Below are 13,891 nucleotides of genomic sequence, written 5' to 3'. Positions count from 1 at the left end.
ATGTTTTTCTGCAAGATAGAGTTTACTGGGCACAGACATTACCGTTACGTGCGCCTACGTAGCGTAAAGACTGATTGATTGCTATCTTGTCTAAGTAAAAAAAAAATAAGTGATCTAACTGAAACACCAGAAACGGCGGACATTGAAACAGCAGCTGCCGGTGCAGCGCAATAAATTAACTTTTTTTTGATCAGTGAAAGCTTTCTTGTTGCTCAGAGTGTCTTAAGGCATAAAAATCCAAAGCAGCCTGACTTTATTGTAGCCGAAATAAAGTGTAAGCGCACTTCAAGCACAAATACCTCTTTCAAACTTTCGACAGTCGAAGATCAAATGTACAACGCTCATCAAAACAGTTAATGATATAGGAGCTTAAGTAGTAGCCACAACTCTTTGAGACTTTTTTTTTATACTCCCTTCACATTGATTGACCAGGAAACACTTACAGGTGAATCCTTTTCTTTCGCAGATTTTTTTTCATGTATTGAGTTTTGATTTTATAATTTGAACCATCACGTACTCCTGGGGGCAAAGAACTTCGATGTCCTTAACGAATACTTACATGTCCAAGTACTTATTTTTACACAAATACTTTCCTGAACTCGGGCACAAGTCAAGAAAATATTCCCTGCCATATTCCCAAAATAAATGATTTTGAAGGAGCTTGCTCTAGTATGATCGGGTAACCCGTGCATCCTCCGTAGACATCTGTTATCATCATCTACCAGGAACTCTCGTTGAAAGACTGGGATGGCATTGGTGCGGTATTGCTCGAGCGAATGATAGCGATTGTGGTCAAGTCGTCATAGACCCACAAGTAGTCGCATAGCTTGCAGCAGTGGCCGAATGTATGGTCGAGGAAGTCGCGCTTGAAGCGCACGTCGGCGCCGCCTACGTCCTGTAGCGAACACTTTCTGCTCTTGGCCACGGCATTTCGCGCCCCCACTTCACGGTTTTCTTGCCGCCGCATCCGTGTTGCTTCTGCTTCGCTGGCCCACAGCACCGAATTCACTTGACGGAGAGCCCTCACCGCTGCTTCCTCGCTCGCCCGCAGCTTCAGGCTTGCTCGCCAGAGCCCTCTTAGCTTCGGCCGCCTGGGCTCTGAACGCAGGTTCTTAGCGGCGAGCCCGAACTGAAGCTGCGTTGCGAGCCCACCGGGCTGCTGCCTTGGTTTTTGGTTTGTACATGCGGCCAATAGTGACGAAGTGTACTCATAGCGTGAGCTACCGGCGGAGAGAAAGGAAGCGGACGTGCCGAGAGTGGTGGGCGCCCTCATAAGCGATAGCGCGTCATCTAGTGAGCATTCTTATAATCACCGGAAAACCGACGCTTTGGAAGGCATCACACGTTCACGCGCGGCCACAGAAAGCACTGCTGACACTTTCCTCTTTTGCTTTCTCTTTAACATTTTTTAGATGCGGAAGCATCTTATACTCGCGCCTTGTAGTGCGCCGTCCGCGCCGTCCGCGCCGTCCGCACCGCTTCTCGAACATTCGACAGCTGACGCGCGCGCATGCGCCGTCGCGCCGTCGCCCACTCTTCCACCATCTGTGCATCCCTTCCTCCTCTACACACCGCGCGTGCTTCACTCCTCCACCATCTGTGCACCCTTCCTCCTCTACACACCGCGTTCGACATCTACAATTCTCCTGATTCTCCAGTGGACGCGCATGTGGCGTCGCGCTTCGAGAACATTCAACAGCTGACAGTGCATGCGCCGTCGAGCTGTATATATACTCAAGGTCGGCGCTCGCTCGCTCAGTTGCCGCTCGTCGGTTGGTTTGTACGGCGCGTCGACGTCCAAGGTCGCGGTGAAATGAATTCCAACGAATCCACAAACACAATGATCGACGTCCCTTCGACCAGCGCCGCCCTTTCGCATACGTGTGTACGTGTTCACTCATTTAACACCCCCTCCTACAACCACGTTAACCAATTTAGCCATCGACCCAAGTAAGTCGCAATTTAACACCCCATTTCACAACCACGTTAACCAAATTAGCCATCGACCCAAGTAAGTCGCACTTTAACACCCCGTTAACCAATTATATGCTCCGCATCCTCCTCAGTGTTCCCCCGAGAGAAGCTGCGGGCAATTTTTTTTTCTCTGTCCCACCCATCTCCCGCGTGGCGTTGTTGAGGTGACCTTAACAGTGAGCATGACACACATTTGTATTCGTTTCTCTTTCTTTCAAATCCAGTTGGAGAAAGTTACCACGCGGCCTATCTAAAACGGACGCCTTGGGGATTTTAATTCATGAGGGGGGTGGGGGGAGGGGGGCATGCCATCTAGTAAGCATTGTTAGAATTACCGGAAAGGCAACCTTGAGCGCGATCTCAGAGGTGTACAGGCAACACTAGTGTACACGCCGCCGATATAAGTTAAGCCGCGGGTCGAAGGAGCAAGCTTTTAAAAACGGCTCTTGGAAAATCAAAAGACCACTCTCCTAAAAATTCCGTTGCTATGTATGTCATCGTAACGTCACCGCCGACTGCTTTGCAGTCAGAAAGTTCTGAACAGCTAAGTTCTGAATAGGGAAGTTCCGAATATGTAGGTTCCGAACAGAGGAGAAGGCACTTGCACATTTCTTTTTGTTTTCTTTTGATATTCTATCCCATTTGCCCAGAAGGCTTTCCGGGACTTCGCTCTCTCCGGTTACTCACCCAATGTCAGCGTGGTAGAATATTGTTGCCTTCGCGTTTCATTTCATCATGCATAAAAAGTACAGGCCTCACTCTATTGCTAAAATTTTTGTTTATGAAGATAAATAAAACTACAAAGATATTAATTAACCTTGCTTAGGCTTTTTATAAACTGGCAATTCTAAAAACTCTTCCTGGCGAGAATTTCTTGTGAAGATAAGAGTTAAAAACGAGCGAAAATAATAAAGGTTTGAAACTGCGCTCAAGACGGTCTAAATTAAAGGTCAGATGAAGAATTCGGCAGATCCCCCACGTACCTTGGGAATCGACGTAATACGAAGCATGCAGATGGAAGGTAAGCGTGTTATTACTTTTGTTGTTGAGAGACACGTTACAAAATAACACTAAATACTTGTAAAAACGTTCCACGCTCACAGATATGTTGCACAGTCACACATATTTTCAGTAGTTCACACCTGCGCAACAAAAGCATAAGTATTACTGAGAAGTGGTAAGCTGACATGTAACGCTTCAGTTCGCGAGGATGGTAGCTTTTGACACTGCTACAATAGTAACTTCAGTGTATGGCACCTAACGTATACGACTGACGTTAACCCGACAGACGGCTGTATCATAGGAATACATATGTAATGTTTGTAAAAAAACGATAGCCAACATTGCAACCACAGTTGCCGTTTCACCAACATTGCACCTGAATAGTGTATTTTACAAAATCAGTACCGTAGAGGGACATGACTGTTGTAGAATACTTGATTTCCACGCATAATGCTTGGGTTTGATTCTTGGTGGGATCATGGTGTTCGTTGGGTCAACGCAGTCGATGTCAGTTTCCCTTAAAGCTCTCGCATTTAAATGACCAATATCTGTTGTTGCCGTTGTTGGCTACATAAGAACTGTCAATCATTTATGGCGCATACCCAGTGGCACATACCCGCCCGCGGGTGTTTGGTGTTTGATGGCGTACGTGACGGGATTATGACATAAATCACGTCACAACCAGCGGGTCTTATTTGTTAAACCACCTTATTCTTTCGTACTACCTTTGGTTCACAAAGTTAATTTACGCAGAGATTAGTTTTGGAAAGAGTATGAGGCGTCTGCTTCTACTTGAAAAGTCAACGGGAGGGCGGAATTCGGAAGTGGAATGTTAGCTACAATGGTACTCCGGCTTCGACTCTGGAAGCCACTAGAGACACGCTAAAACGAGAAGCGGGTTTTTGTCTGTAGTGACGTCGAAGAACAGAACCGCGGGGTGAGTCCTAGACTGAGAACTTCTCCTTACAATGAATATAAAGCAACCAACTGAAAGGAAACAGCTTCTCGAAGTCATTCTCTCATGAAGTTTACAAAGCGAGCGACTGGGGCTTCTGCGTTGACACAGAGCGTCGTGAGTTTTCTGCACAGGAGTTCGCATACCACCGCTACTGAACTCCAGGGAAGTTCGCATTGTTATGTAGTCATAAGAGCTTGGCATTCTTAGCATTCCAAAAAAAGGCCGGCAGGAAGCATTTGGAGGAATAGGCCCACAAACTGTGGCAGAAATGTTTGAAAAAACGGTCTTAAGAAGTCAATTTTCCACGTGACATCGCTAATGATTGTATTCGGTGAAGCTGCCTTTGAGCGGAAACAATAGTAACTTTTCGAAACGTTGTGATAATATAATGGTGATCATGCGATTTTCTTAGTCTCTGTACCTTATTTGTGCTTCGAATGCCCGGATGCAAGTTGTCATTCCTGTTACTGTTAGTTGAGGCCAGATGTAGAATTCACAAGGAAACGTTTGCGATTTGGTTCACTCACAACAACCCGTCAGAGAGAATCGGGTCACCAAGAAAAATTGAATAAAAAGTCTGGCCGGCGTTCGCAATTGTTAATCTGTGCCAAATTTGCATTCTCTTTTGTCTTGAGTTCAGGCTCATTACGAAACTTATACTTCTCTCAGTAGTGATTGATTGATATGTGGGGTTTAACGTCCCAAAACCACTCTATGATTATGAGAGACGCCGTAGTGGAGGGCTCCGGAAATTTAGACCACCTGGGGTTCTTTAATGTGCACCCAAATCTGAGCACACGGGCCTACAACATTTCCGCCTCCATCGGAAATGCAGCCGCCGCAGCCGGGATTCGAACCCGCGCCCTGCGGGTCAGCAGCCGAGTACCTTAGCCACTAGACCACCACGGCGGGGCATACTTCTCTCATTAGTGAAACACATTACTAGAACTAAAATAAATGAGTTCACTCTGCATAGTATGGCTAAATATGCAAATACGCTGTAACTGTGATTGTTGGTAGTATATGAAACTAAACACTACTTAATTGGCCGTAAAACGCAACAAAATGAGTCAACGGAAAGGGAGGTTAACACATGCTTCAACTGACACCAAACGTTTGAAATGTTCATTCTGATTCATGGTTATTCAATATCTACTACGCCTTTTTTCTCAAATGAATCGCTCAAGCTAGGTATGATACATTTATCCAGTTGTAACAGAAACAAAGTGTTGCGGCGAATACATTATTTATTAAGCGCTAATAGGTGGTAATGGCAAGTTTCATTACCAGATGTATGTAGATGCTCAAACAAACTGTGTATATTTTGGGGCTGAGAGGACTAAGTATGAAAAAATCTTTGAGTCATTAGTTCTCTCAACATAAGGCAGACACTGGCAAAAAAAGAAGACCTTGTGAGATATTGTTAACCAACACTGTGATGGGTTTGTAAAGCGGCAATTGAAAATTGTATATCCTCACAAGTAATGAAACCTGCTAAAGTGCTGACATTTAGGCCAAAGCAATGTCGCTTTCAGTAGAAATACGAGCACAAATAATTGTAGTAGACAAATATAAAGAAAATAGTATACGATACAGCAAATGGATGACATTGTTGTAACATACCACAAATGTGTTTCCAGGCAGAGGTTTGTTGACACGAAATATGGAATCAACCTCCAAGAACTTAAGCGCCAGCGAAGAAGGATCTTGAAATCACTTTAATAAAAAAAAACATAACGGATTCACAAATCACAACCTTGGGTGCGCATTTGATGGTAGATTAGATTTCTCTTTAGGAATTATATAAATATATAGTATTGTTCAAATATTGGCTCACGTTTAGAGAGGTGTATCATAGTTGTTCAGATGTTATCCACATTTGCTCATAAATGCGGACCTAAACATCCTGTTGGGAAACGTGTCACAAAAGAACGCGACCAGTACTTGAAGCTCTCCGGATGATTTTTTTTGTGTTTTCAGGTATTGGACACATTCAAGTTGCTCACTATAGAAAAGTGTCTGCGTTGAGGACTTTATGGGTATTTTACTTTGCTGAAGAACGTGTCAGCTTGACTTCATTACTGGCGAAGGCTGAAATGACCACTTTAAATGGGCATGGCTAGATAGCTGCAGCATGCGACATTACAATATCATCTTGTAGTTGTACTGATTGATATGTGGGATTTAACGTCCCAAAACCACCACATGATTATGAGAGACACCGTAGTGGAGGGCTGCAAAAATTTCGACCTCCTGGGATTCCTTAACGTGCACCCAAATCTGAGCACACGGGCCTACCGCATTTTCACCTCCATCGACAATGCAGCCGCCGCAGCAGAATTTGATTCCGTGAAATGCGGGTCAGCAGCCTAGTACCTTCCTTAGCCACTGGACCACCACGGCTGGGATTGTCATTGTACCATTCTACTTATACTACTACAATAATATTTAATGATAATAATATTTGTTCGTGTTTAACACCCAGGACCACCATATGCGTACGAAAAAAAAAGCTGTAGTGGAGGGCTCCGGTAATTTCGACTACCTGGGTTTTGTTAACGCGCCTCTGTTATAGCGTCTTATTTTGGTTGCCTTTTTTCCCAATAACTGTTTGTTTGTAAACACCCAAGTGTGCATCTATTCTGTAACAACCACTAGAATGTTATTTTCTTTTCTTTTTTTTTCAATCATACGTGAGCACCGTATGGAGTTTGGTGTGCCATTGTTTCTGTTGCCTTGTACAAATGAGAGGTGGGGCTAGTCAAGCTGCTATAGCGCAGCTTTTTTTCCTACTTTCCATGCCACAATTGTTTCTTGTTTGTGTAAATCACGGTGTATCGTTGTGGTGAAATAAATTTCAACTTTCAACTTTCAACTTTCAACCTAAATTGAAGCACACAGGCCTCCAGCATTTTCGCCATCAGGAAAATGTGGCCGCCGCAACCGAGATTCGATCCCACGACCTCCGGGCCAGAGGCAGAGTGCCTTAGTCACTATAACAACATGGCGGCAACTACTACTGCCTTCTACTATAGCACCAATACTGCTACTGCTACCACCACCACCACCACCACCACCACAACTAGAAACAACTTGAGAAATTATCACCACCAGATATAGGCTGCGTACACATCGAAGATGTGTAACACTGTTCTCTTGAATGCCGGCGATGTGTCTGTACCTTGATGTATACGTATACACCTGTTCTGAGTTTCATCAGCACGTAATTGATTGTCACTCCTCTCGTGGGCTTTTCACAAGCTATCATTACTCTACCATTATCACCACTGCACCACACTAATTGGCTCCTACTTCTCCGTGTAACTGCAGAAGATTTCGAGAGATCAAATAGTGAAAGCTTGAATATTTTCTTTATATAGCAGCCATAGACACGATGAATGCTTCCTAATGAATCAGAACCACCATCGGCAAAGCTTCATTGGTGTAGCCAGGATGTATGCTTCAAGCTTAGAAGTTGAGCAATGCAGTCTTACTGAATAGCTTTTTGATGTCTTTTCTCAGCCATCCATCTGCTTTTGGGCGCAAGCGTCTTCAGCACCCGTTATTCAGGTCTCACGCCACAAGAGACAGCAGTCAGAAAACCGAGACACCACTAAATACACGCCTTAGTACGTGCCTTCGGGCTTTCATTAGGCTGCTACTGAGAACGCACCTGTATTTTTAGTTTCGGCTTCAGGTATTTTTTCACTTAATATTTCTGCGGCGCTGTTGCAAAAATCAAGCCCCATTTACATATGGCGATGACCCATGTTTACGCGATCCTAGACTACTGACAATTTATTTATGTGCTTTTCATACGTCCCTATTTTGAACATGTCAACTTTCATTTTAAGGTAAAGCCAATAATTAAGTGTGATGGGGGTGACTGCCTTCGTTTGAGGTCCCCATTCATTTCTACTTGAATTGGCCAAGTTATTTTTTTCCAAACCTAGCTCGATCTATTTTAACAGCTATGCCATATCAGCCCAAACAGTGACACCACAGCAACGATTATTCATTATAAAACAATATTCGGTGAAAAACTGCCGAAGTGCTCCAGCAAACACAATCGTGCCTTACGCTATTAGGAGGTTGAATGGTCACGTATTGAGCTTTTAGGATCGATGACACACCATATTTATTATTGATGATGCCACGAACTGTTTTTTATCTCCCCCTTTATTATTCACTTCCAGCTTGCAGCAGTATATTATTAATGACTTAAGATGATTCTGCAGGGTCCTTTTGCGTGGAACGCAAGCATTGTGCTCGCTCCCTATTGTCATGACGAATCGAAAGGAAGGGTCGTTTCATGGCGTCATCATATTGGACTACAATATACGTATATTCCATGAAGGAAAACAAAATTAAAAACAAACAAGTTCCTCAGTCAGGGATCTTAATATATAAGTATTTTCAGAGAAATCTATTCGTCTATGAAATAAGCTCTTTGAGGATTCTCGAATGAAACACTATATCAAGAGCCAGATAGGAATTGCCTTAGCAATACGTAGCACAGAATACAGACATAGTACAGTCAGACTATGAAGTGCCATCTCGAACCACCCCATCGGCAATTTGAATGACGCAATTTCCATTTCTTGCCGTAGATATTCTAAAAAAATTACATTAAGTACGTAATATGTATTATATAGCCACTATAGTATTGTAATTAGGGTTTTAACATTTGTTGTATCTACGAGGAAAATCGCTCACACATATGAAGGCACAAACACAAGCGCTGGTGTTTATGCCCACATTACGCATGCGTGAATGTGTGTTTTGTGTGCTGCTTCATGAGCAAAGTAGGAAACGGGCACTGAATCGGTGGCGCCGTGGGGCGGGAAAAATTGAAACAAATTGGCGTGCTGCTCCATTTGTTCGCAGTGGTTTGTTCGCAGTGGTTTGCGATATCGCGTATGAGCCGATGTATGGTAAACTGTGCCAATAAATGTGAAAACGATACACCCGAATAAAGTTTTACAGCGAAATTTGTGATGAGACTACAACTCGGGTTTCGCGCAGCGCAGTAGCTGTCCACTGCCGCCGCCCGTGTTTGTAATCACATCGCGCAAAATTATCAAAAAAACCTAATACCAATGAGATAGTGTGGCTAAAGCCCGGGTCCGCTGAGAGCCAGCCCGGTATTCTAACACTGAGCCAAGCCGGTACCTGGGACTTGTTGTCAAACTTTCTTAGGGCAGGCTTGATATCAGGAAAGCAATCACCTAATACGACTTATAAAGCGTTTTAAAACAGCAAAAGAACAACCAGTCGTCGCACAATGCGAATAGCGTAACGAGTGGGTCGTCCAGTGCTCAAACCCATTGCACAAGCTTGTTTTTGTTCAGTTATTAACTGTGGCACATACCCCCTTCAGACACAATTCTTTTCGTCATCATCCACTGCAAGAACAATTGGCACGAAATTTCTCGCAATTGTTTAGCGGATGCCACGCTTCTCAGAAGAATGACGAAAATTGCATAGTGAATGCCGGCCTGCTATCCTAGCACGTTTACTATTAATGTCGCAGGGGGCATGAAGCATGTGTGCTTGCAGCAGTAGCCCAATGAGTGTTTGGAAAATGCTCTGAAAAGCCGCTGTTCTAGCTTTCGCTGTGACTGTGCCGCGCCTTGCACGCAGGCCGGGCATTTTTTAATTTGATTGATTTGTGGGGTTTAACGTCCCAAAACCACTATATGATTATGAGAGACGCCGTAGTGGAGGGCTCCGGAAATTTTGACCACCTGGGGTTCTTTAACGTGCGCCCAAATCTGAGCACACGGGCCTACAACATTTCCGCCTCCATCGGAAATGCAGCCGCCGCAGCCGGGAATCGAACCCGCGACCTGCGGGTCAGCAGCCGAGTACCTTAGCCACTAGACCACCGCGGCGGGGCGGCATTTTTTAATTTAGTTTCCGGAAGTGAGTGTGCTTCAGCAACCGACGAGAACACCGGAATATGGTACGCGACGTTAAGCAAGTGGTCCGCGAGAGCATTTGAGAAGTACACGCTGTAGCTTGTTTACTCTTACTCTTCACCCTAGTGAACGGGCATTTTTTACCGGCCTGAAAGCACCAAGGGCCATTTGGAAAAGTGATGTCCAAGTCTGCGCTACAAAATACTTATGGCTTGATGGAAGGCAATCAACAGATGCAGCCATTCTCGCCCTCGTAGGCTGCTGCTGTTTTCCACCGTATCGCCGACCCTTCGTTAACGGTAACGTGAAGGAAGACGTTCCTCATATGCTAGGCAAAACGCGTCGCAGAGTACAGGAAGTTTGAAATTTATTCCCCCTGTACTGCCTTAGCCCTTATTATCACTTTGCGTGCAAGCGAAGCCGCGCCATCCGACTGAATTGCGCTACGTACCAGTTGAGACAACAACTTGGCAAGCTGCCATGTTGTGAATTTTCTCCAGGCTGCATGACTGGTAATGGAGCGGAACTACTGCACAGAACATTTCTCGGGAATTTCATGCATTACTAAATGCAACAAGTGCGGTTGAGTGACCGGACGTACTACTTGCGGGAATACCAAACGTTGTTCAACAAGTCAGGCACAATGGTCTCCGTTTACTCAACGACAAGTAGGCGTAATGGTAAACAGTAATGTTAATAAACATCGATAATGATGGCCTATGTTTCGAGATTTACGCCGGCCGGCTGCTTGATTCGCCAAACAGCCTGTCGCGCTTTTGTGCTACGTCACATTGAAAACGTTTCTGTAATAATATATTTTCTGTTCGCTCAAGGTACCACAAAGTGATGCACTGTAACTGTTTAAGTTCGGCAAGCTTACCCGTTGCATCACTTAAGCGCACACGCACTTGCAGAATACACCGTGCTCACATCTGACGGAGATACGACGATTGTAGCAATCCAGTTAATTGAAACTGAAGTGGCCGCGAGTCATTTTTGCGGCACTGATGACGCATTGGAATACTAGACTGTTGCGCCATCTTTAGGTGCTGTACATTTGCTTCATGAAGTTGAGTTCAGTCATACAAATTCAAACAACGTCTGAGAAAAAAAATTAGGTATTTCGAAACCTAGACCTAAGGTAAATGCACCAGAAAGACTGCAAAGAGTTTTCTCCGGTGCACACTCGACGTCTAGTGCGGCCGAACTTTGCAGATTCCGCGACCTTCGCTAGCCCTTTTCTCTTTTTTACTCCGTCCCAAACACACATAAATAAATTCCTTCTCGACCGCAGTAGCTTGCTGGCGGTGATCAAAGTCTAAAAAAGAAGAGGATTTTTGAGAACGCCAAGCAAAAAAATGGCAGAAAGTGAACGCAGGTTTCAAATGTTTGTTTCCACTTCACTCGGAAAGCCGTACTCCTCAAGACGATAGTTATAGCGCGAGAAGAAAACGACGACACAGAGACAAGAAGGACGTCGTTTTGTTCTCGCGCTATAACTATCGTCATGCCATACCAACTAGCCCAAGCTGCCACACTTCTAAGGTACTCCTCAAGCAACACTAGTTTCTTCTGTTGCATCCAAACAAAAAAAGGCTGTGCGACTTCGAAAGAAAAGAGTAAAAAGCCGCTTCTGGAACATTTTCGTCGCAGGCTGTCATGTCAATAGGGAGCGCGTTCCTGTTGTGTATTTTGGCTTGGCACACCATGGCCAACTCAGAATTTGATTTTAGATACACGCATCTGGCGTGTAGTACCCATCTTTATTCCACGGAGCTAAGATATGCCAATGTTACAAAGAAGAACAAAACTAGCCCAAGTGCAGTTTCTTCGTATAATAGTTTGGTAAGTAAATTGTCTGCAAGAGTAAGTAAAACATTGTTGGTGATTTATGCATTGATTTGTGGGGTTTAACGTCCCAAATTCACCGTATGATTATAAGAGACGCCATGTGATTTATGCATGTCGGACAGGTGTACTGATGTATACCGCACGCACGAGCACTATTTTTGCACCGTGCGCTTGCTCTTGCATTTATGAGCTGTAACACAATAAATATCATCGCTATTTTTGCACTGACCACGACGCTGCGAGAGTCGCTGTTTTCACACTAGCCATAAAATACTGATGGGGGACAACACCACTAAATCAAAAAGAACAATCAATGCCCGTACTCACGAAAATGTAATAGTCTGAAATTTTGCGTAAGATGATTTTTCAGCCATACAGGATATAGAGGGGGGGGGGGAGGGGGAGGAGAGAATTTCAACAGTGAAGACCTCCAATTACGGCAGAAGGCATTTAGTAAAGAAAAGTTGTGGAAATTTGGCTTCTGGATACTATCTCCTTTAAAATAATTAGGCTAATCCTAATACCCAAAAAACATTATTCTTTAACATCCTGATACACATCACATAATAACCCGCTACACATCACAAGGCATACGCGCATCTTTTTCTGCGTCCGATGAAAAAGAATTTGAGCTGGGAATTTGATAGAGTCGGGAGCATGGGACGGCCCACTCGGTGGCGATTAGCACTCTGTGACGCCTGGTTGTAATTCGACACGTCTAATACGCTATACTACATACGTTAGGACGTTTTTTTTCCAGCATGACAAATTTATAGGGCATTTTAGCGAGAGTTTCAAGCCCGAGCTTCGCTCCATAGCAGAATACTGGACTGCTGCGCAGAGAGTGCGGATTGAAATTACATCTTATCCTAGAAATATTTTTCTTATTTAATTGTTTTCTTACCTAAACCGTTGTTCGTTACGGACCGCAGTCACAAGTGCGTGCTGAAATAAGCTGCTATTGCGATTTCATAGGAGACTTCACTGTAAAAATAGGTTATACAAGAAACACCGTTCATTTTCGCGGTCAGAATTTATCTGCGCCTCCACCTTTTTGGACACACTTCTTACCACGCGTCAAACATCACCAAGATTGTGGCTTTATCTTCGAAAAAAGTACACGCTTAAACTGTGAAGAAATCAGCTTTCATTTCGTGTATTCTTACTGTGCTATTTATTTCACGCTTTGTGATGCAGTGCAGCCCGTGAAAAAGTTGACTTCCAGCGCAACCACTTCATCCACCGCTTGAAGCAAGCGTGGCGCAGATGCTGTACGCATTCGCGCATGCATTATGAAGATGGCCCTTATCAGTATGTGAGCGTAAGCAATCGCCACAACAAGCTGCTTCTATAAGCGCAACTTTGGCGAGCAATGCTTCTCTAGAGAACGAAAGTAATGTTCACGCTCCTAGGAAGTTTTCTTCATCAACGCCAGACGGCTTCGGCAAGAAAAATGTTTTTGCCTTCCTAGATGAAGGAGGGCTTATTCCATTAGTGCCAACTTCCTACTCTTTGGCGTCACCTGGAAAGAGCGCCGAGACGCCTTAGATTAAACGACGTGCCACTAACGCTTAGGAAATTTCCAGTCGCTGAAAACAACCACTGAACCTTGCCGTTGCAGAGGCCATGCCTCAAGGTACTGAACCTTTGAAACAGTTGTATACTTCAAGACGCACAAGCAGCCTCTCTATGATGGTCTTGATAAGAGAATTACAGCATTCTTACGCGCTGCAGTTGAACATAATAAAACTGATACACATTCGCAAAGGCTTGATAAGAAGTTTACACGCTTTTTATAAGCATGCAAAGTTATTTCACTCCAACTAGTAGAGAGTTTTAGGACTGCGTACGCTGCGTACGTGGCGGCGTTGCGTACGTAAGTACGCCACGTTCTGCGTAGTGCGCATGCGCAAACCGCAACGCGCACGTATCGCATTACGTACGCAGCCGCTACGTACGCACGCATGAGATACGTGCGTGCGTACGTATGAGGTGATCGCGCCGCTCTCGAACAAGTTCGCCACAGCGCGAGACTTCGTTTTGCAAAATGGCGGCATAGAAGGCAAGCACCGACCGGCTCTGTGGCTTAAAATATGGCCATAATCTGGCTATAACAATTGGATTGGCTCACATTGGCTGTCAACAACACGTGCTTCCATTTTGATCTACCAGATGACGCAACACG

The sequence above is a fragment of the Rhipicephalus microplus genome, unplaced genomic scaffold (assembly GCF_043290135.1).
Source record: "Rhipicephalus microplus isolate Deutch F79 unplaced genomic scaffold, USDA_Rmic scaffold_25, whole genome shotgun sequence".
NCBI lineage: Eukaryota > Metazoa > Arthropoda > Arachnida > Ixodida > Ixodidae > Rhipicephalus > Rhipicephalus microplus.
This window is presented reverse-complemented; position numbering follows the sequence as displayed.